The sequence below is a fragment of the Hyperolius riggenbachi genome, chromosome 9, assembly GCF_040937935.1.
Source record: "Hyperolius riggenbachi isolate aHypRig1 chromosome 9, aHypRig1.pri, whole genome shotgun sequence".
NCBI classification, from domain to species: domain Eukaryota; kingdom Metazoa; phylum Chordata; class Amphibia; order Anura; family Hyperoliidae; genus Hyperolius; species Hyperolius riggenbachi.
In genome coordinates this window covers 116274452-116297849 of record NC_090654.1, presented here as the reverse complement: position 1 = coordinate 116297849, position 23398 = coordinate 116274452, and the positions used below count along the sequence as shown (strand labels likewise).

General features: G+C 44.0%; 2 long non-coding RNA genes across 2 annotated transcripts in view; one reads left to right on the top strand and one right to left on the bottom strand.

Moving 5' to 3' along the window:
• Window positions 1-23398, top strand: part of LOC137531714 (uncharacterized) — a 293087-nt gene that overhangs the window by 256551 nt on the left and 13138 nt on the right. The gene's annotated exons all lie outside the window — the stretch shown is intronic.
• On the bottom strand, window positions 11241-18658 carry LOC137531715 (uncharacterized). Its single transcript, XR_011023717.1, has 4 exons — window positions 18590-18658; window positions 17593-17743; window positions 14588-14716; window positions 11241-11329 (listed from the first exon to the last, which is right to left on the bottom strand). It is a non-coding gene; the product is annotated as an uncharacterized lncRNA (long non-coding RNA).

The window sequence follows — 23398 nt, the reverse complement described above, 5'->3', positions numbered from 1 at the left end:
AGTCTGTCTCTATTGAGTTTTTGTAGTTTGGTATCTATGGTGTCTTGCGATGCCTGTCAATCCTCCTTCTCCTCTCTCCATTGAACTATAAACACTGTAGCCGAGTAACATGTCTGTACAGCACTCGTGTCATATGCTGATCAATCAATGACCCGTTTTTATGAGCTACAGTTATTCCTGATTTTACCCCTATTATTTTTAATTTTTTTGTATCACCGTATTATGTAATTCACCTAAACCTCCACCCCTCTCCATGTATTTGTATTGTATCCTCTTGCTCTTGTTTTGGAATGAAATTTCAAAATCTGCATCTCTAAGAAACTTATTTTTTTCTATAACCTTAACATTTTACAATTTGTCTTCTGTAGATTTTCTCTAGTTCAGTTCCCTATCAGAACAATAGTAAAAGAAAAAGGAAAGCTAGTTTTTACAAAATGTCTACCAAAGCCTTTACAATGCATACAGTTGTCCTAGAGGGATCTGACTTACTTTTTTAAGTTTCCCTAGATGTAATAAAAAAAACAGGTATTTCAATGTGAAAAGGAGGTCAGTTTTTCGCAAGGATAAGTGTGAACCCTACCTTGGTGGGGAATACAAATTTGCTGTCTTCCAGGTTTGTGATTTGTAGCAGTGGGGAATATACATAGAGCAGATAGTGGAGCAAGTGGTCTTCAATGAAGAGATCATATTGCAGAAAAAGGAAAGAAGAATGAAGGTGAAGAAAACAACATTTTGGAAAATAAAAATGGATTACTGAACTAAATCTCAAACACATTCAGAAAGCAAGTGTGATTTATATTTTTTTTCTTTTTTTTTAATAGGTTGACCAAATAAAACCTTTAACCACCATTTATTTAGTCCCACCGCTGGAAATGAAAAAGAGCCCCTTGTCCAGTAACACTAGAACATTGGGTCATGGGTGCTTTGAGGGGGTGTGGGGGATTCTGATGCCCTCTTCCTTTCTGTGGTGTGGCTTAAAGCCATGTGATTTGAAAGGTCTATTTGCTTTTCCTTTTCTCCATTGCACCCAAACGCAGGGCTGGTTAGAGGGTTAATAACTGTGTCAATGCATTTGAAATTGCTGTGATGTTTAATAAAGATTCTTTACTCACTTAAATCATTGTTATTTGCTGCTGTTTACTGCAGCAATCATCTGGGGCATCAGGACATAATCCCATTTGGGTGGCAATCATCTGTGACTATGTGGATCAAGCATTTTCAAAGGTCCATGTTTGATAACTGCCACAATCAACATTTTACAGAACTTGCTTGGGAGAATTAATTGCCTAGCAAGTTATTTCACCTCTATGCAATTATGTTTCCCATGAAAAATGGGCGAGAATTTCTTACCTGCTCGAAGCAGGTGAAAAGTCTCTATAGCCCATGTCCCACCAGATTCTTTGGGCATCTGGGAGTCGCCTCCACTAAGGAGACCCCAGACATCTGTCCTTTAAATGGGTAAAGGGAGTCATTTCTGACTATCTACCTATTTAGAGTAAAAAGAAGTATTAACCAAAACAAAAGACCTTTCTCACCACCACCTAATGCTGCTCAGAGGAGACCATCCTTTGCTCAGTGCTGCCCACCAGAACCACCTGTCGATCCACCGATGGCCGCCTGGAGTACACACCGCACCTTCTTGCTGGATCTCCAGCTCTACATTATCCAGAGAACCTCCTGCCAGGGCTTCCCAATGGTCCAGGGCTTTTACCAATGAGAATCATCCCTGAAGAGGGGCAATTCTCATTTCACTTGGGGAGGGGCGGGCATCTAGGAATCCCCGTGTTAAAGGGGACCCCCAGATGCCACCATGAATCCCCCACCCTGGCATACACCACCACCTCCTTCTTGGCACCAGAGAAAGGTAAAAGCACCTTGTCCATAGGGCTCTGGAGAGAGGGGAGGCTTTGCCGCCTCTCTTCCAGAGCCCCCCATACCATGGACCATGTGTGTTGGCATAGCTCAGGCTATGGAGCGCCACATAGTCCGGGCTCTGCATTCTGGCTATCCACAAGGGGTTAAAGAGGCTTGGTAGGGAGGATCCCACTCTTTCTATTATTTAAAAAATGTATCAAGTGTGTATACATAGCTCAGAAATGTATACATTCAAGTCCACTGTATTCAAATGTATTTTTCCTGAGTTTAAAAAACAAGCCTATAGGTAAAATATGTATGGGGATGGGGAGGGGGGGGGGTGATTTCCATTGATCCCCCTCTGCTATGCCACTACCTGGGTTTTGGACAGTTTGGAGATCTTTTTAAAAGGCTGCAAATATGCCCTGAAGGTTTCAGACATTCATCTACCATTAAAATCTAGGGGGTCTGCCTCGAACGTTCGTCCATCACTACTTAATACACCTTACTCTTGCTCTTTTTCTTCTTGATTTCCTCCTTAACCATATCACTCCACCAGACAGTTCTTTTCATCTTATTTCCTATACTATTTTTCCCATATACTTCCTTTGCGGTATATGACCATACTCCCTTTAAAAAAACATTTGAAGTGAGAGGTATATTGAGGCTGCTATATTTGTTTCCTTTTAAACAATACCAGTTGTTTGGCTGGTCAGTAGTGTCTGAATTAGTGTTGGGCGAACAGTGTTCGCCACTGTTCGGGTTCTGCAGAACATCACCCTGTTCGGGTGATGTTCGAGTTCGGCCGAACACCTTATGGTGTTCGGCCAAACTGTTCGGCCATTTGGCCGAACTAAGAGCGCATGGCCGAACGTTACCCGAACGTTCGGCTAGCGCTGTGATTGGCCGAACGGGTCACGTGTAGTGTTGGGCGAACATCTAGATGTTCGGGTTCGGGCCGAACATGGCCGCGATGTTCGGGTGTTCGAGCCGAACTCCGAACATAATGGAAGTCAATGGGGACCCGAACTTTCGTGCTTTGTAAAGCCTCCTTATATGCTACATACCCCAAATTTACAGGGTATGTGCACCTTGGGAGTGGGTACAAGAGGAAAAGAAAATAGCAAAAAGAGCTTATAGTTTTTGAGAAAATCGATTTTAAAGTTTCAAAGGGAAAACTGTCTTTTAAATGCGGGAAATGTCTGTTTTCTTTGCACAGGTAACATGCTTTTTGTCGGCATGCAGTCATAAATGTAATACATATAAGAGGTTCCAGGAAAAGGGACCGGTAACGCTAACCCAGCAGCAGCACACGTGATGGAACAGGAGGAGGGTGGCGCAGGAGGAGAAGGCCACGCTTTGAGACACAACAACCCAGGCCTTGCATGAGGACAAGAAGCGTGCGGATAGCAATTTGCATTTTGTTGCCATGCAGCCATAAATGTAATACAGATGAGAGGTTCAATAAACAGGGACCGGAAACGCTAACCCATCACAGATGTTCATTGTTCATGTTACTTGGTTGGGGTCCGGGAGTGTTGCGTAGTCGTTTCCAATCCAGGATTGATTCATTTTTATTTGAGTCAGACGGTCTGCATTTTCTGTGGAGAGGCGGATACGCCGCCGATCTGTGACGATGCCTCCGGCAGCACTGAAACAGCGTTCCGACATAACGCTGGCTGCCGGGCAAGCCAGCACCTCTATTGCGTACATTGCCAGTTTGTGCCAGGTGTCTAGCTTCGATACCCAATAGTTGAAGGGTGCAGATGGATTGTTCAACACAGCTATGCCATCTGACATGTAGTCCTTGACCATCTTCTCCAGGCGATCGGTGTTGGAGGTGGATCTGCACGCTTGCTGTTCTGTGTGCTGCTGCATGGGTGTCAGCAAATTTTCCCACTCCAAGGACACTGCCGATACCATTCGCTTTTGGGCACTAGCTGCGGCTTGTGTTGTTTGCTGCCCTCCTGGTCGTCCTGGGTTTGCGGAAGTCAGTCTGTCGGCGTACAACTGGCTAGAGGAGGGGGAGGATGTCAATCTCCTCTCTAAAGTCTCCACAAGGGCCTGCTGGTATTCTTCCATTTTGACCTGTCTGGCTCTTTCTTCAAGCAGTTTTGGAACATTGTGTTTGTACCGTGGATCCAGAAGGGTATAAACCCAGTAATTGGTGTTGTCCAGAATGCGCACAATGCGTGGGTCGCGTTCAATGCAGTCCTAGGCCGAAGAGCTCATAGCCTAGGGTCACAAAAACCTGTTTATTTGGGCAATTTCAATGGTGGCGAGTCTGACGTACATAAATCGCAGCAATGGCCGTTAGCAACGTCTGAATCTCACGAAATGTCTCATGCAGGTAGAAGAAATATTGTTAGACTTGGGCTCCAAAGATGGGTTCCCTACATCTCTGCAAACCAGAGTTACAGGGCTCCAAATTTGGTAAAATCCCCCATAGGCTTTCATTGGGCCTCCTATTTACAGTTCCAAAATCTCACATATTTTCAAAGGGCAATTGCTCAGCAGTGGCAAATTTTCTAGCATTGTAGGGACCCTTAGGGGGAACATGACTGGTGAGTTTCGGGCCCCTAGGCCGAAGAGGTCATAGCCTAGGGTCACAAAAACCTGTTTATTTGGGCTATTTCAATGGTAGTGATGGTGACGTACATAAATCTCAGCCATGGCCGTTAGCAACGTCTCAATCTCACGAAATGTCTCATGCAGGTAGAAGACATATTGTTAGACTTGGATTCCAAAGATGGGGTCCCTACATCTCTGCAAACCAGAGTTACAGGGGTCCAAAATTGGTAAAATCCCCCATAGGCTTTATTTCACTTTCCAAAATCTCACATCTTTTCAAAGGGCAATTGCTCAGCAGTGGCAAATTTTCTAGCATTGTAGGGACCCTTAGGGGGAACATGACTGGTGAGTTTCAGGCCCCTAGGCCGAAGAGGTCATAGCCTAGGGTCACAAAAACCTGTTTATTTGGGCTATTTCAATGGTAGTGATGGTGACGTACATAAATCTCAGCCATGGCCGTTAGCAACGTCTGAATTTCACAAAATGTCTCATGCAGGTAGAAGACATATTGTTAGACTTGGATTCCAAAGATGGGGTCCCTACATCTCTGCAAACCAGAGTTACAGGGATCCAAAATTGGTAAAATCCCCCATAGGCTTTCATTGGGCCTCCTATTTACATTTCCAAAATCTCACATCTTTTCAAAGGGCAATGGCTCAGCAGTACCAAATTTTCTAGCATTGTAGGGACCCTTAGGGGGAAAATGACTGGTGAGTTTCGGGCCCCTAGGCCGAAGAGGTCATAGCCTAGGGTCACAAAAACCTGTTTATTTGGGCTATTTCAATGGTAGTGATGGTGACGTACATAAATCTCAGCCATGGCCGTTAGCAACGTCTGAATTTCACGAAATGTCTCATGCAGGTAGAAGACATATTGTTAGACTTGGATTCCAAAGATGGGGTCCCTACATCTCTGCAAACCAGAGTTACAGGGCTCCAAAATTGGTAAAATCCCCCATAGGCTTTCATTGGGCCTCCTATTTACCGTTCCAAAATCTCACACCATTTCAAAGGGCAATGGCTCAGCAGTGGCAAAACTCACCAGTCATGATCCCCCTAAGGGTCCCTACAATGCTAGAAAATTTGGTACTGCTGAGCCATTGCCCTTTGAAAAGATGTGAGATTTTGGAAAGTGAAATAGGGAGGCAATGAAAGCCTATGGGGGATTTTACCAATTTTGGACCCCTGTAACTCTGGTTTGCAGAGATGTAGGGACCCCATCTTTGGAATCCAAGTCTAACAATATGTCTTCTACCTGCATGAGACATTTCGTGAAATTCAGACGTTGCTAACGGCCATGGCTGAGATTTATGTACGTCACCATCACTACCATTAAAATAGCCCAAATAAACAGGTTTTTGTGACCCTAGGCTATGACCTCTTCGGCCTAGGGGCCCGAAACTCACCAGTCATGTTCCCCCTAAGGGTCCCTACAATGCTAGAAAATTTGCCACTGCTGAGTAATTGCCCTTTGAAAAGATGTGAGATTTTGGAACTGTAAATAGGAGGCCCAATGAAAGCCTATGGGGGATTTTACCAAATTTGGAGCCCTGTAACTCTGGTTTGCAGAGATGGAGGGAACCCATCTTTGGAGCCCAAGTCTAACAATATGTCTTCTACCTGCATGAGACATTTCGTTAGATTTAGACGTTGCTAACGGCCATTGCTGCGATTTATGTATGTCAGACTCGCCACCATTGAAATTGCCCAAATAAACAGGTTTTGTGACCCTAGGCTATGACCTCTTCGGCCTAGGACTGCATTGAACGCGACCCACGCATTGTGCGCATTCTGGACAACACCAATTACTGGGTTTATACCCTTCTGGATCCACGGTACAAACACAATGTTCCAAAACTGCTTGAAGAAAGAGCCAGACAGGTCAAAATGGAAGAATACCAGCAGGCCCTTGTGGAGACTTTAGAGAGGAGATTGACATCCTCCCCCTCCTCTAGCCAGTTGTACGCCGACAGACTGACTTCCGCAAACCCAGGACGACCAGGAGGGCAGCAAACAACACAAGCCGCAGCTAGTGCCCAAAAGCGAATGGCATCGGCAGTGTCCTTGGAGTGGGAAAATTTTCTGACACCCATGCAGCAGCACACAGAACAGCAAGCGTGCAGATCCACCTTCAACACCGATCGCCTGGAGAAGATGGTCAAGGACTACATGTCAGATGGCGTAGCTGTGTTGAACAATCCATCTGCACCCTTCAACTATTGGGTATCGAAGCTAGACACCTGGCACAAACTGGCAATGTACGCAATAGAGGTGCTGGCTTGCCCGGCAGCCAGCGTTATGTCGGAACGCTGTTTCAGTGCTGCCGGAGGCATCGTCACAGATCGGCGGCGTATCCGCCTCTCCACAGAAAATGCAGACCGTCTGACTCAAATTAAAATGAATCAATCCTGGATTGGAAACGACTACGCAACACTCCCGGACCCCAACCAAGTAACATGAACAATGAACATCTGTGATGGGTTAGCGTTTCCGGTCCCTGTTTATTGAACCTCTCATCTGTATTACATTTATGACTGCATGGCGACAAAATGCAAATTGCTATCCGCACGCTTCTTGTCCTCATGCAAGGCCTGGGTTGTTGTGTCTCAAAGCGTGGCCTTCTCCTCCTGCGCCACCCTCCTCCTGTTCCATCACGTGTGCTGCTGCTGGGTTAGCGTTACCGGTCCCTTTTCCTGGAACCTCTTATATGTATTACATTTATGACTGCATGCCGACAAAAAGCATGTTACCTGTGCAAAGAAAACAGACATTTCCCGCATTTAAAAGACAGTTTTCCCTTTGAAACTTTAAAATCGATTTTCTCAAAAACTATAAGCTCTTTTTGCAAAATTTTTTTCCTCTTGTACCCACTCCCAAGGTGCACATACCCTGTAAATTTGGGGTATGTAGCATGTAAGGAGGCTTTACAAAGCACAAAAGTTCGGGTCCCCATTGACTTCCATTATGTTCGGAGTTCGGCTCAAACACCCGAACATCGCGGCCATGTTCGGCCTGTTCGGCCCGAACCCGAACATCTAGATGTTCGCCCAACACTAGTCTGAATCACACACCTGAAACAAGCATGCAGCTAATCTTGTCTGATTTTTGTCAGAAACCTCTGATTGTCATGCTTGTTCAGGGTCTATGGCTTTAGGCATTAGAGGCAAAGGATCACTAAGACTGCCAGGCAACTAGTATTATTTAGGAAGAAATTAATATGGAAGCTACCATATCCCTCTTACTTCAGGTTCCCTTTAAATGCTTCCCAGTTGCTTTGTTAATCCATAATCTAACATTGTGATGCAGTGCAGTGCAGTGCTGGGCCGAAATTACGCATTAGCGTAATTACGCATCGTAATTCACTACAAATGCACCGTAAGCGTTACGTGTAAGGTTACGGTATTACACGTAATTAATTACGAGTAGACCGTAAGTTACGTTATTACGCGTAACAAATTACGCGTAAGACCGTAAACTCCTATTGAAATTACACAGTCTGCCGTAATCGCGTAATATTACGCTCCCGTATAATATAAAAAAGCCGCCGACTTTAAGGGTTAATAGCAAAGCCCCCTTAAATGCTAAGAGCCTCAAATTTGGAGAATATATTAAGGAGATCAGAAAGAATAAGAGGAAAAATTTTTTTCAAAAAGACCTTATAGTTTTTCAGAAAATCGATTTTAAAGTTTCAAAGGAAAAATCTATACATTTAAAAACCCGCCGACTTTAACAATTAATAGCAAAGCCTGCTTAAAATTTAGGAACACCAAATTCCCAGGGTATATTAAGGGGATCAGTGGGAATAAGAGGAAATTTTTTTTTTTCAAAAAGACCTTATAGTTTTTGAGAAAATCGATTTTTAAGTTTCAAGGGGAAAAATGTCTTTTAAATGCGGAAAATGTCCGCTTTAACCCCTTGTCCCCCATGCAGGCTGGTATAGCCAGAATGCGGAGCACCGGCCGCGTGGGGCTCCGCACCCTGACTATACCAGCCCGCATGGTCCATGGATTGGGGGGTCTCGGAAGGGGAGGGGCAGCCAAGCTTTCCCCTCCCCCTCCGAGCCCTTGTCCAATCCAAGGACAGGGGGCTCTTCTCCACCTCCGATGGGCGGTGGAGGTGGAGGCCGCGATTTCCTGGGGGGGGGTTCATGGTGGCATCTGGGAGTCCCCTTTAAAAAGGGGTCCCCCAGATGCCCACCCCCCCTCCCAGGAGAAATTACCCATTTCCTTTAAGAGTTAAAAGTAAATAAACACACAAACACTTAGAAAAAGTATTTTAATTGAACAAAAAACATAACCACGAAAAAAGTCCTTTAATATTCTTAATTAACCATTAATACTTACCTGTCCCTTTAAATAAATGATCCCTCGCAATAGCCTCGGAAATGTTCTATCAGTTACAATGTAACAAAGTTATTACAATGTAACAACTTTGTTACATTGTAACTACGCCGCACCCGACGTCACTCGCCGCTCAGCCGCCGCATACACTTACGCGTCCTTGCAGGACGCTAAGTCCCCGCCGGCTCCCGCTGTCCACCCCGCCCACATCTGTCACCCACATGTGGGTGACATGTGGGTGACATGTGGGAGAGGCGGGGAGGGCAGCGGAGCCGGCGGGACTTAGCGTCTTGCATGGACCCGACAGAGCTCTGAACTATATAGCTCAGAGCTCTCTAAGCATCTTTGAATTTGGGCTCCAAGGAGCCCCATTGGTCCTTAGCAGACCAATGGGGTTCCTTCAAATCAGAAAGCTTGGCTGCCCTTCCCTTTCCGAGACCCCCCAATCCATGGACCATGACGGCTGGTATAGTCAGGGTGCGGAGCCCCACGCGGCCGGTGCTCCGCATTCTGGCTATACCAGCCTGCATGGGGGACAAGGGGTTAAAGAGGTCTGGGAGGGGGGACCCCACGTCGTTTTTTTTTATATTTCCCACACTCAGAACGAAGTAAGTAAAACTCTTCCCACTTGGGGGAATCTATGAAAATAATACACTATTGTTACCTGTGCAAAAAAAAACGGACATTTTCCGCATTTAAAAGACATTTTTCCCCTTGAAACTTAAAAATCGATTTTCTCAAAAACTATAAGGTCTTTTTGAAAAAAAAATTGTTCCTCTTATTCCTTCTGATCTCCTTAATATATTCTCCAAATTTGAGGCTCTTAGCATTTAAGGGGGCTTTGCTATTAACCCTTAAAGTCGGCGGCTACCTAACATTGATCCATGCGTCAACTTTTCCGCTTGGGAGCATGGCCTTACGCATTAATTGCTAGTAGGAAATTACGCGTAAGACCATGCCGTAACAACCTGTATTATGGTATTCGTACGCGTAATTGCGTAAGGACCATGCGTAATTACAGACATGAAACGTAAATAAATGTCTACGCCGTAATCGTAATTCCGTAATGCGTAATAGCGTAAAATTATGCGTAATGATCCGTAAGCGTAATTTTTTCCATTACGCCCAGCACTAGTGCAGTGATTCTGACGATAATGCAGAATTTTTCTTGAAATTTCTTTTCTACAGAGGACAGAATTTAACTTTTAATGACTTTTGCTCTCCTACTTCTTTGCATGGTGTTCTCAAGTATTTTTCCCTTATTATGAAGAAATGGTTGCAGTTTGTTCCTGTTCCTCGTTTAACTAAAGAAAAAAAATGTGATCTGTTCCTTCCTTATTCTTTTCTCGGTAATGATATTGTCTATAACTGACTTCTTTACTTGCTGTTTTTTCCCCTGAGTGTCTGCACTGACTTGTATGGGAAGGTTTTTTTTTGTTTTTTTGTTTTTTTGCAATGACCAAATGATGTGCTAGACGCAGCTCCACTATTCCATTTCCATTTTTATTGCTTTCTGTATCCTCTCCAAACTTTCCCAAAATGATGTTTTTAATATTTGTTTTCTTTCTGCCACAAGTACAAAAAAAAATCTCCCAAGATAATGTTCAAACATTTTGCTTTGCCTATCTGTTTCCTGTAATGTCTCACAGAACTAATTATTAGCCTCCACATTATGAGTCTGAAGCTTCAAACACGCGTTTCATGGTTCTTGGCTGAGGTGGCTGGCTGGTGCACAGTGGCCCTTGATCACCTTGACACATCAGTAATGATCCAATTATTATTTTTATTCAGTGTTTATATTGCATCATCTTCCGCAACGCTATATAGAGTATATACTGTACAGTCATTTCACTTACTGTTCCTCAGAGGAGCTCACAACCTAATTCCTACCATAGTCATATGTCCATTGTAGTCTAGGGCCAATTTTAGGGGAAAGCCAATTAACGTATCTGCATGTTTTTGGGATGTGGGAAGAAACTGGAGTGCCCGAAGGAAACCCACACACACAGGGAGAACATAATACCAAGTGGATTGACTCGGATGAGTGTTGGCTGAGGGTACTGATGTCCTCACCCACCCTGCCCACTCTGTGCCACTTCATTGTGCCCAACTCCATGCTTCTTCTACCTCCTTCATAGCAACATAATGGAGAGTTCTGGAGGCTACCGATGCATCTGTACAGCCATGGCTCCAAAGTGTTGCACAAGGGACTGAGTCCTGATCCCTCCCAGTCCTCATACATGTGTACGAGGCTGTAGGGCACAAATGCTATTATCTATATACTGTATATTCAAGAGAACCTGAGGTGGGTATTTTAAATCTTAAGAGAGCACAGAGGCATGTCCTGTGCATAATGACATACCTCTGGGTCTCGCTATGGCCGCCTCTAGTCCCCCCGGGGTCTGCTGTGCCCCCTGAAAAAAGCACTAGGCTAGCGACCATCTGCTTGTCACTAGCCCAGGATTTACCTGCAGGCTGTCGGTCTATCAGCGCTCCCCCGCCTTTGTCCCCACCGCTGTGAGCTTCCTCCTGGCAGAAGCTAAGCCGCAACCTGGGAGGTACTTCCTGAAACAACACACCCAAATGCATTACATCACAAAGCCACAATAGTGGCACAGACAGCAATAAAAACCAAAAACAGTTAAGGCTCGTCATAAACATTTTTACTTCACCCGACGAGACATCCACATGACAACTGATGCATTCCATCACTAGGCAGGTACAAGTATTCAATGCCCATCATTAGCATTTGTTCATGTTTTGAGTTTTTGTTTCTGCAATTTCAAATTGCAAAACTTTTTTCTGCTTATGCGCATGTTTGTAATTACAGGTTATTCTACCAAATATGGAACAAATGTGAAAAATTGTGTGCTGAACGCAGATGGACTACGATGGAAACCCAGGAATTGTTTGCAGGGAAAAATACCCCTGCAAGTGTGTTTCCTGCCTCATTGAAAACATTTTTGCAAACATAATTGAGGTTAAACCTCCCCCACCCTAAACATACCCAGAATCTAATTAATTGAAAATTACAATATTACCCAATTAACATACCTTTCTTTTGGATAAGCCAAAAACAGCCAATCATTATTACCAAGCCAATATAGTTTAATGCTGGTAATCATAATGCACAGATTGTCATGGCAGCTGAGGAAAGGATCTCACTTGAGTTCAGGGAAAATGTCAGCAGATTTTCCCAGCCAGTTCTTTGCGTTTTATTTAAACACACAACAGCCAGGTGACAGCAGCTGACTATCAGCAATAGTAAACGCACGGGAAGTGTGAAAAACAGCAACAAAGTTGGTATTTTTAATACAACACATGGAAAAATGCACATTGTAACACTTCACCACTAATGTCCATAGGAAAGCATTACATGTATCTCTGCATGCAATTTCGCATCACGGCACAATGAATGCATGCAATTCCCCCAAGTAGGATCCCTGCCTGATTGTTAGCAATAGGAATCGCAGGCAGTGTACAAAAAGATGCTACACAACTATTTTTCCCATACGTGGATAAACATACAGTACCTTTTCACACGTGTACATTTTCACACTTGTGTCACACTCACCGTACCAGGCACCCGTGGCATTCCCGAAACTGTTCTATTGTACGCACGTGCGGGGGTTCCCTGGGACTGCTTTGTTTATTTCCTGGTCGGCGGTACCTGGCATCACGCTGCAGACACGTGCGCCGAAAAGGTCCCACCAGCGCGTGCACCGAGAGAGAAATATGTTTCTATCTAGGCGTATGCAAGGTAAAACCAAGCATAGTGGTATATAGACAAGGCTTCTAATTACATTTGCTGAACATGTCACAGTGCCATTTTAGACACTTGAGTCTATAAATACAGGTGCCATTACTATGTGAAAAGTTAACAGCTAATTGCTATGTGATTGGAAGGAGCTGAGACTTATGTGTCTGCTTATTTCCTTCTTTTGTCATCATTGCATTGCCACATCTGCTCTTATTCAGTTGTATACTGCATATATCCCACTCATATATTTACATACATGTACATACACGCTGCACATCACATTTTCTCTCTACTACTCCTACTACACTTTCCCAATGTCTTTACAAACTTTCTCTTGACATTCCTGTGCCCAACAGGCACCAATCTGCTAGTCATAGTAAATTGTTTGACATGGAGTTCCAATACTATGTTTAACGTCAGTGTCAAACTGGGAGGTGGAAAAGCTGAAGAAATCCACCTGCTGGCCAAGCAGCAGAAGCCCTGTGTTATCACTCCCAATGGAAACCTGCAGCAAGTCTTCACTGTGAGCAGCAACACCTGATTACTGCTGCTTGGCCAGGAAGTGGACTTCCTCAACTTTTCCACCTCCCAGTCCAACACTGTGTAACGTCATCATCCTTTTGTTAAACTATTGCCACTCTTTTTTATGCAGCTAAATATTCAATGCCACATTTAGCAATATCTATTTTTGACACACCAAAGTAAAAGACTGCATTCAGCTACAAACTGTTGGAGCAGGGTGTTCTGTACACACAGATAGGCCCTGATGGAGCAGAGCGTTCTATACATGCAGATAGGCACCCAGTATAACAAGTATTACCCACCTGAAACAAACATGTGGCAAATCAAGTCAAACATCTGATCTGCGTGCTTGTTCAGGATCTAGCAGGACTGCCTAACAATGTGCATTGATTAAAAGGAAATAAATATGGCAGCCTCCATATCCCTTTCCCTTAAAGTGAACCACAGAAGAAGCACCCTCATGTATTTTACCATATATACAGGCCTGGATTTACCTCACAGGAGCCTATAGGCAGAGATATCCTGGCACCTTAGACTTCACCCTCCATGTACCTACAAACCCCCGCTAAACCGCACCGCTATTGTGCTGGCTGCCCTGGCTGTCACGTCTTTCTTTTCCCATCATAGGCAGCTACAGGTGCCCCTTAGTATTAGGTAGCCAGAAGTACCCTCAGTATTATGTAGCTAGAGGTGCCTCCAAGTAGGTAGCTAGTGGAAGTATTCGGTAGCAAGAAGTGCCCAAGACTGAAGGAAGTTCTCGTCAGTAAAATGCCAAGAGCATTCTCATTTACACTCTCATCAGGACTCTGCATAGGGAAGGAGGGAGGGAGGTGCTCGGGGAGTGTAGTGAGCCGCCTTTCCAGCCCAAGGCACCTGTAGGCACGTGCCTACAGTGCCTTATGGTAAATCCAGCCCTGCATATATATCAGGGGGAACATTAGAGAAAACACCTACCCTGCTCTCTGTTTCGTCCTTTACTGCTCAGCCTGCTTGTTATCAGCCCTGATCAAATCCCCGACTTAGCATTCAGTCTGGCTTTGCTCAGGAATCACTATAGCTGAGTCTGTCTTCTCTGATATATTTTCAAGCACAAGCCTTCCCCTTCTGGCTCTGCTATAATGACTCAGCTATAATGATTCCTGAGCAAAGCCAGGCTGAATGCTCAGTCTGGGATTTTATCAGGGCTGGTAACAGGCAGGCTGAGCAGTGAAGGATGAAACAGAGAGCAGGGCAGGAGTTTTCTCTAATGTTCCTACTGATATGTATGGTAAAATACATGAGGGTGCTTCGTCTCTGGTTCACTTTAAGTCTTAAAATGGTCCACTTAAACAAAACACAAATGTATGAGTCAGTTTATGTTTAATTTATTATTAGCAGAACACAATAGATTATCCTTTAAGTTAATTTTTACTTCAGCTTTGCTTTAAATATACTTTTTCCAAGAAAGGTTATATGAAGTAAAATCATTATTTTTTTAGTTTCTATTATTAATGATTTAATAGGTTCAGCACAGCTGAAGGGGGATTGAACTGAATGCATACCTAGCTTGGTGAAGGGACTGCTTTGGATTCTTCCAAGACTGCTTACGTTGCTTTTGCATGTTTAAAAACTACAAGCAGGGGGCGGAGGCATGGCTTGTTCATAGCATGTTAGGATGCACTTCTGCAGAGCTGCAAGAGAACAAGTGGTTTAGTCCCTTATAAGCGATCATCAGCATTGATATCCTGGATATCCTGAATATATGGGTAATGAATAACATATCAAGTCACAGCCAGACAACAGACAGAACAAGAAACCCCAAATTGAGACGTTTCTGAGTCCCTTGACTACATCAGGATATGGCAGCACAAGAAGCAAGATGGCGCTGGATCAGGCAAATGGCAAATCGAATTGAATCGAATCGAATCCTGATCGGACATGTTGGATTTAATTGGATCGTAAATAGAATCGAATCATATAAAGAATCGTATCATGTAGATTGGGCTTAATCTACACGATACGATTCTATTTCCGATTCGATTAAATCCAACATGTCCGATCCTGATTCGATTTGATTCAATTCGATTTGCCATTGTATTGCAATGGCAAATCGAATTGAAATGAATCAAATCAGCATCGGACATGTCAGATTTAATCGAATCGCAAATAGAATCGTATCGTGTAGATTGGGCTTTAGACCCCTGGCGAAACACTGGATATTGAGCACAGATCTTCAAGGCACTCTTTTCTTGCCCGTTCAGAGAGTGCTCATTTTTAGAGGTCAACGTGCATGACTATATTAGGTCACTTCCAACTAAGGATGATTTAAAGAAATATATCAGCAGGATTGAGGCTACTTACCACAAAGAGCTGGAGGAGGTCAAGTCAGAAATCAGACATAATGGGCATAAAGTCGTGAAAACAGAAAATGGACTCAAAAGGCTTGAACAAATTAATTTTGATCAACAAATTATAACAGACACACATATTACCCAGATCCAAGATCTCTACTTACAGCTGGATGACCAAGAGAACTGGCCTCACCGGAATAACACCCATATAGGAGGTATACCTGAATCTAACAAAACAGAAGACCTGGTCCAAACACTCATTGGCATCCTCAACCTGATCTTAAAGGGAGCCTGAGGTGAGAGACATATGGAGGCTGACATATTTATTTCCTTTTAAACAATGCACATTGCCTGGCTGTCCACCTGATTCCCTGCCTCAAATACTTTTGGTCTTAGACCCTGAACCAGCATGCACATCAGATGTTTCCGACAAAAGTCTGCCAAGATAAGCTGCATGGTTGTTTCAGGTGTGTGATTCGGACACTTATGATGCCAGAAAGATCAGAAGGACTGCCAGACAACTGGTATTGTTTAAAAGCAAATTAATATGGCAGCCTCCATAGTTTTCGCACCTCAGGTTCCTTTTAACCCTTTAGCAGCCAAATTATTTAGAGGCTTGCAAGTGCTCCAGGCTAATTCATTTTAGCACATTTTTATTTCTTATTTGTTACATTTCCTTGCTACTAATTAGTACTGCTGTAATGTGTATTTTTGTCCACTTGTCACTAGGGGGCAGTGTGACACAATAACAGAGGACTTCTGCTTTTAGTTTCTATATCCTCTGTTAGCAGAGAGACATCAAAGCCTTTACAACACATCTCTAAAAGCTTTACACATGATACATAGTGGACTAACGGCATTTGATAATCTTTGCTTAATGGAGCACAGACAGAATCAGAATCACCTTTATTCGCCAAGTACGCTGAACGACATACCTGGAATTGTTTTTGGTTCAAAGAGTAGACAGCGAATTGGAATTGTATTTGGTACAAAGAGTAGACAGCGTGAGCAATGATCATGAAAGAGGTATAACAAGCACACATTCAGAACAAGGGATACAGACATGAACTTCGGTAGCTAGGATGGTGGGTTAGTTCCGCACAGTGAGGAAGTTGGGGGGTGGGCGTCCCAAAAAAAAAAAAAATAATGTCCAGGGACTAGCATGACCTGTCATGGGGGGCAGGAGTTCAGAAGGAGAACAGCCTGAGGCTGGTTTCACACGGTATATTGGCGTTAGCGATGCGGTGCATCACACCCACCAAAAACAGGCTTTCAGGGAACACCGCATTAGTACATGGTGCTCCCTGTCTGGCCACAATCCAAGCAGGAAGTGACACACACTTGCGGTCACTTCCTGCTCCGAGTATGCCGAAGCATATTGTAAAAATACGCCTCCACGCATGCACGCTGCAACATCAACGTCGTTAAAGGACCCTGCGTTGCCACAGGCTAACATGAGTTCCTGCCCAACGCAGGTCTCCACGAGCGTTAAATTGGCATTTCCAGCACAGCGTGCCGCAATGTGGAAAGTATGAACTTCCCCATAGGGTTTAATTAGGCTGCGGTAGCAGTGCGGCAATTTGCCACACCGTGCCAGTGTGAAAGAGCCCTGAGGGTAGAAGGTTCTCCTACACCTGGTGGTTCTTGAGAGGATGGCTCTGAAACACTGGCCCAATAGGAGGAGCTCGAAGAAGCGACTGCCTGGGTGGGAGGTGGCCCTCATCCTCATTCTGGCAGTGTGGAGGAGGCAGGGATGACATAAATTAGCACATATATACTTGATACTGATAAATTCTTTTAGTGATTCCTCCATTACCAAACTTATTGAACAATGGCATCAAAAACTGGTAAGCACAATTGATTCTGAAGAACATTTATCTTGGATCATAAAATGTCTCAGTGATATTTCAAAAAAGGAACTATAAGATCTTCACAAGATTGTACAGAGACCCCACTAGAATTCATGAATGCAACCTACGGATTTGTTGCTGTTGCTGGACATGTCAAAGGGAGGAAGGTACCTTCTTACATGCTCTGTGGATGTATACCAGATTGAGACCTTACTGTTAAATAAACTCTTGTATAAAGTCCTCATGACTTGTGTTCCTGAAACTGGTTTACTGTCCATGCCCCCTGGATAAATTTTAAAAACCTAGAAATCCAGTTTAGATATATATTGATTTCATATAAATTACGTATTTCAAGATTGTACTGACCTAGTCAAACAGATCAATATATTCATGAGGATAGATAAGTTAGACCTATCTGCTCAAAACAAACATGAGGTCTTGATTCAGAGATGAGCATTGTGGGTGGAATTTTCTGACTCTCAGGCCATACTTGGTTTCTTACAGTCTAATCTGCAGTCTGGGTGATATGACAAACAGTATAGTTAGAGACAGCTGGAACTAGATACATTACTATATATACAAATGTATTAAGTAAAAAATGCACATGCTACAGGTGTTGATTTATTGTAAATATAGGTGATATACAAAAAGTGTTAGAGGCTTCCCTCACAATCTATGACCTTCTCACATGAATTTGATGTATTATTTATGCTCCTGCATGGCTACTAATTTAATGCAAAGTAAATAACAATGAGTAACTAACTTAGTTTTATAACAATACTAGTTTGGCTTGAAAGCTGTTTATTTGGTTTTCACTTGTTTTGTACCTCCCTCCCCTGAATCCCAGTCAACTCCTCCATCGTCTAGTCACAGCTTTCTAATTCTCCTTCCCACCTTTCCTGACCCTGTACCCTTTTTTTTTTACCCCTGCCCCCTTGTTCCATAAAGGTGCATTATTTCACATTATTATTTACAAGTGTGGGCCCTACACCATATTATTTGATGGTTAAAATGTTATAATTGTGACATTCTGTTACATATTTATTATCTCCTGTTATTTTCAATACAATATGTATTCACCTTTTATCAGTAAAATGTTATTGTTTAAAAAAAATACTAGGCAGCAGTTTTTATATTCTGTAGAGCCAATCATACTCTCCCCAAATTTCAGTGCACAGCAATTTTCCTGGTGTTTACACAAGCAATGTAACAATACAACTTGTATTATGTACACAATACGCACATTGCTTCTATAATGCACTCTATATGCACAATGCATGTTATACTAGAAACTAGTAAAACGGCCCGCCCGATAAAAACCGGGAGCTAGGCCACGGCCGCTAAACCTTGGCAACGCACATACCGATGCATCCTGCTCACTCGTCTCCCACCACTGTCCGAAGTACATGCACACAGGGAGATGTTGCTTGCTTGGCAGTTGGAAAAAGCTGTTATTTCCCACAATGCAATGAGATTCTCAGACAGCAAACTGTCAAGTCTGGAAGCAGGGACACACACACACAGGGACAGGACGCAGAGACACAGGGGTTTTATTATATAGGATGTGTGCATTGTGTCCATAACGCGCAAGTTTGCGCTATGTGCACAATGCACATTGGCCTCAATTCACTAAGGTTAACTCCTGTCTTTAATAACTCTTCAGAGCTGTTTTACAGTTATCACAATTATATCACCATGGTTATAACTGTAAAACAGCTCAGAAGAGTTATTAAAGACAGGAGTTAACCTTAGTGAATTGAGGCCAATATGTTGTTTGGATAAACACTTTCACAAATTACTCATTTGGGTCAACTTCAAAGCATGACTAATGCCGGGCATACACGGCATTTTCAGCCCTTATCAATCGAGCCGCTGATGGCTCGATTGATAATATCCGACAGGTCCGATGACCTGCCGGATAGATTCCCTCGCTCTATCCCTGCTGGCGGACAATAGCGGGGAATCGAGCAGGTGATAAGCAGCGGCGGCGGGGATGAGCGGGGATCGATCCGCGCGCACGTGCGGACAAGCTGAGATGCGCCAGCATCAAGCCAGCCGCTCGATTCGGTGCATATTTGGCTAGGTGTATGCCTAACATTAGAGCTGTTGTTGTCTTGGTCAGTCTCAAACCTGATAAAGATCCTACTGAGCAAGCAAACTCCAGACCTATTTCTGTATTAAACTGTTATATAAAGATTCAAGGAAAAAAAAAATGTTGGCTGGGCACTTATTGACTGTTCGCCCTTCCATTTGCTCCTGATTAGGTGGGATTTATTGAATAAGATAGGCAACAGCTGGAGTTGTCTTGATCGTTTTCGTCTGATATGGAAAGGTATTTGATAGAATAAAATGTGTTTTTTCTGGCTAGGCATTAACGAAATGGCTTTTTAGCTTCTATTAGAAATGTTATTCTTGTGCTGTGATCAAACCCATCAGCAAAGATTTCTAAACCGTGTAAAAACTGAAATACCGTAATAAACAATACAGATCCTTTCCCTTTAATATTTGCATTAATAATTAAAACATTAGCTTGAAAAATCTAATCAGTGCATAGAAGGGTATTTTATTTAATGATACAGTGCATGTAAATGCTGTATGCTGATGATATATTACCTAGTTTTCCTAATCCATATCATTCTTTAGTGAAGATCCAAAGATCTCTGCATTACATTTCATTGGATTCTTGCTATAAAATGACAGCAAGTCCCAGCTACTTAATATTGGTATCCCACTGGAAACACAAAAAAGGATTCTGTCTGAATTTCCATGTCAATGGACTAATCTATATCTTACCAAGGTAAGATATAGCAATAGATCATATCTGATGATTCATACAAGTTGCTTGGTTGCTCTATGACCTATACGGATGATTGCCTATTCTACATTGTTACCTGGATTTCCATCTGGATGTCATCACTGGTGGAAACACTTATCTTACAATTTGCATGTTAGATTATCTTGCACAAGCCATTTTTGCAATCTCATGTCTAAATGCTAACCTGAGACCATGACTGTTTACTAGTATGCTTGTTTACCGTGTTATTTGAGATTTATTTTTATAGAATATAACATAGCCAGGTAGCTGAGTGTAATGGAAAGTCAGTAAGCTTGGTGAATTGCTCTAACTCTTAAAGAGAATCTGTACTGTGAAAATCTTACATAAATAAATGTACCAGCCTGTTCTCCTAGCCCTCTCTGTAACATTTTCGCTGCTCACCGCTGCTTTCTTGGTGATAAAATCACTGTTTTATTCATTGTTTTTGTGAACAATGAAGGTGGTCACCAAGCAGGATATACATCATCAGAGCAGGTGCCCATTTGCAGTGGCTCCTCTCACACGTGACTTGACTGCTGGAATTTTACTCCCACTTGTTGCCTTAGCTGCCTGTCTGGGCTCTGCTCTGATCGCTCTGCACTCACAGCTGTTTGAATCCTCACAGCTCCAGACACGCTGGCTGTGAGCAGAGACCTTGCCTGTGAATCATACACACAGCACACACACACAGAGCCTGCAGGGGGCATGGAGGGGGGGGGGTGCATAACTTCTCCCTATCACAGCAGAAGCAGTGCATTCCTCCCTGGGTCCACAAAGCTTGACAAAGAAAAGAAGATTAGATATATTACAGAGACAGTGCAACTACAAAAGGCTGCAGAAATCCAGAGATCCATTAGAACAGCTATAGTAACTTATAGGATAGAATAAATAAGGCTTAACATTTTGTTACAGAATCTCTTTAAATATGCTTTAATCTTGCTGTGTCTGGGTTAGGTGGATATGTCCAGGTTTTGGACAACACTTTGCTCCCTATTTAAAAAAAAAAAGTGTATCTTAAACATATCTAATTAAAGGAATATATATTTTACTAACTAGTGAGTTTTTTGCATTATATATTTGGTTTTCCCTTATAACTTATTGGCCCATATGCAATTAACTTTTTCTCCTGAATGTTCTCCTAAGAAATAATTTTTCATCTTCTGTTTAAAATATTTTTTTTGCACTCTGAAATTGAAAAAGTGTCAAAAAGTAGTTGAAAAAGTACTGTCAAAATTATTTTGAGTATTTTCTCAAAGGTGTTAAAATATCTCTCAGGGAAAACAATTTCTTTCAGTATTGTCTGGTGACCTGTCATTATTTGCTATTTTCTCTTTTTGTTACATTCCCAAATGTTTCGTTATATGTAAATTGTGTATAGTATTTTCTTTTTTTCTTATATATTTGAGCCAGAACAGCTAATCAACTTTTCTTAACCACCCTGGCGTTCAGTTTCCCCAGGATTTCCGTGCAAAAAGTGTTTCAATTAATTTCCAATAATTTGCAACCATTTTTTTTTGCAACCAATTTTTTTTAATATTAAATTTAATACAGATTATAGTATTGAATTCAATTAAAAAAAAAAAAAGTGTTTTCTGCAAGATGTTGATGACGCTGTGTGACCCTGGTGTCATCAACGCCGATCAACGGGGGACATGTGATCGCTGAGGAAGAAGCAAAATCCGCCAAGGGACATGGAAGAAGACACTGGGGAAGCTATCAGAGGTACGCGACGAGGGATCAGCATGCCAATGGTGAGTATAAGACCCAGATGTATAGATAGAAGATGTGCAGCCAGATATAGTTAGCCAGATGTGCAGCCAGGTATAGTTAGCCAAGTATAGTTAGCCAGGTATATAGTGAGCCAGGTGTTTAGCCAGGTATATAGCGAGCCAGATGTTTAGCCAGGTATATAGCGAGCCAGATGTTTAGCCAGGTATATAGTGAGCCAGATGTTTAGCCAGGTATACAGCGAGCCAGATGTTTAGCCAGGTATATAGTGAGCCAGATGTTTAGCCAGGTATATAGTGAGCCAGGTGTTTAGCCAGATTTATAGGTAGCCAGATGTCCCCCTCCCGATCCTCCCCCCCCCCCCCCCAGCACGCTGTGGGTAGCGATCTGTGCTACCCACAGCGTGCAGAACAAGCATCCAGCCACCCTAGGGAATCCCTGGGCAGCCAGCGGGGCAGAGAATGTGCGGGGGATCCTCCTTGTATGTGGAGGCTGTGCTGGCGGGGGATCCCCCTCTGTGCGGGCGGGGGGAACCCCTTTTTATGGTGGCTGTTGCGGGCAGGGGATCCCCCTCTGTGCGGGCGGGGGGATCCCCCTTCTATTGTGGCTGTTGCGGGCGGGGGATCCCCCTCTGTGCGGGTTGGGGGATCCCCCTTCTATTGTGGCTGTTGCGGGCAGGGGATCCCCCTTCTATTGTGGCTGTTGCGGGCGGGGGATCCCCCTCTGTGCGGGTGGGGGGATCCCCCTTCTATTGTGGCTTTTGCGGGCGGGGGGATCCCCCTCTGTGCGGGTGGGGGGATCCCCCTTCTATTGTGGCTTTTGCGGGCGGGGGGATCCCCCTCTGTGCGGGTGGGGGGATTGCCCTTCTATTGTGGCTGTTGCGGGCGGGGGATCCCCCTCTGTGCGGGTGGGGGGATCCCCTTTCTATTGTGGCTTTTGCGGGCGGGGGGATCCCCCTCTGTGTGGGTGGGGGGATCCTCCTTCTATTGTGGCTTTTGCGGGCGGCCTATCCCCCTCCTCCCCCTCCCTCCCGATGTCCCCCCTCCCGATCTCCTCCCCCCCCCTCTCTAAGCCCATTGAGTAAATAGATTTACTCACCGAGGGCTTTCTCCAGCGACGGCAGCAGCACTTCCTCCTCCATCTCCGAAGTCCCGGTCTCTGTACAGTTACATTACGAGGCTTGGTGACGTCACCAAGCCTCGTAATGTAACTGTACAGAGACCGGGACTTCGGAGATGGAGGAGGAAGTGCTGCTGCCGTCGCTGGAGAAAGCCCTCGGTGAGTAAATCTATTTACTCAATGGGCTTAGAGAGGGGGGAGAGAGATCGGGAAGGGGGACATCGGGAGAGAGGGGGAGGAGGGGGATAGGCCGCCCGCAACAGCCACAATAGAAGGGGGATCCCCCCACCCGCACAGAGGGGCATCCCCCGCCCACATAGCCATCATTGAAGGGAATCCCCCCACCCGCACAGAGGGGGATCCCCCTCCACATAGCCTCCGCATACAAGGGGGATCCCCCGCACATTCTCTGCCCCGCTGGCTGCCCAGGGATTCCCTAGGGTGGCTGGATGCTTGTTCTGCACGCTGTGGGTAGCACAGATCGCTACCCACAGCGTGCTGACAGGCATC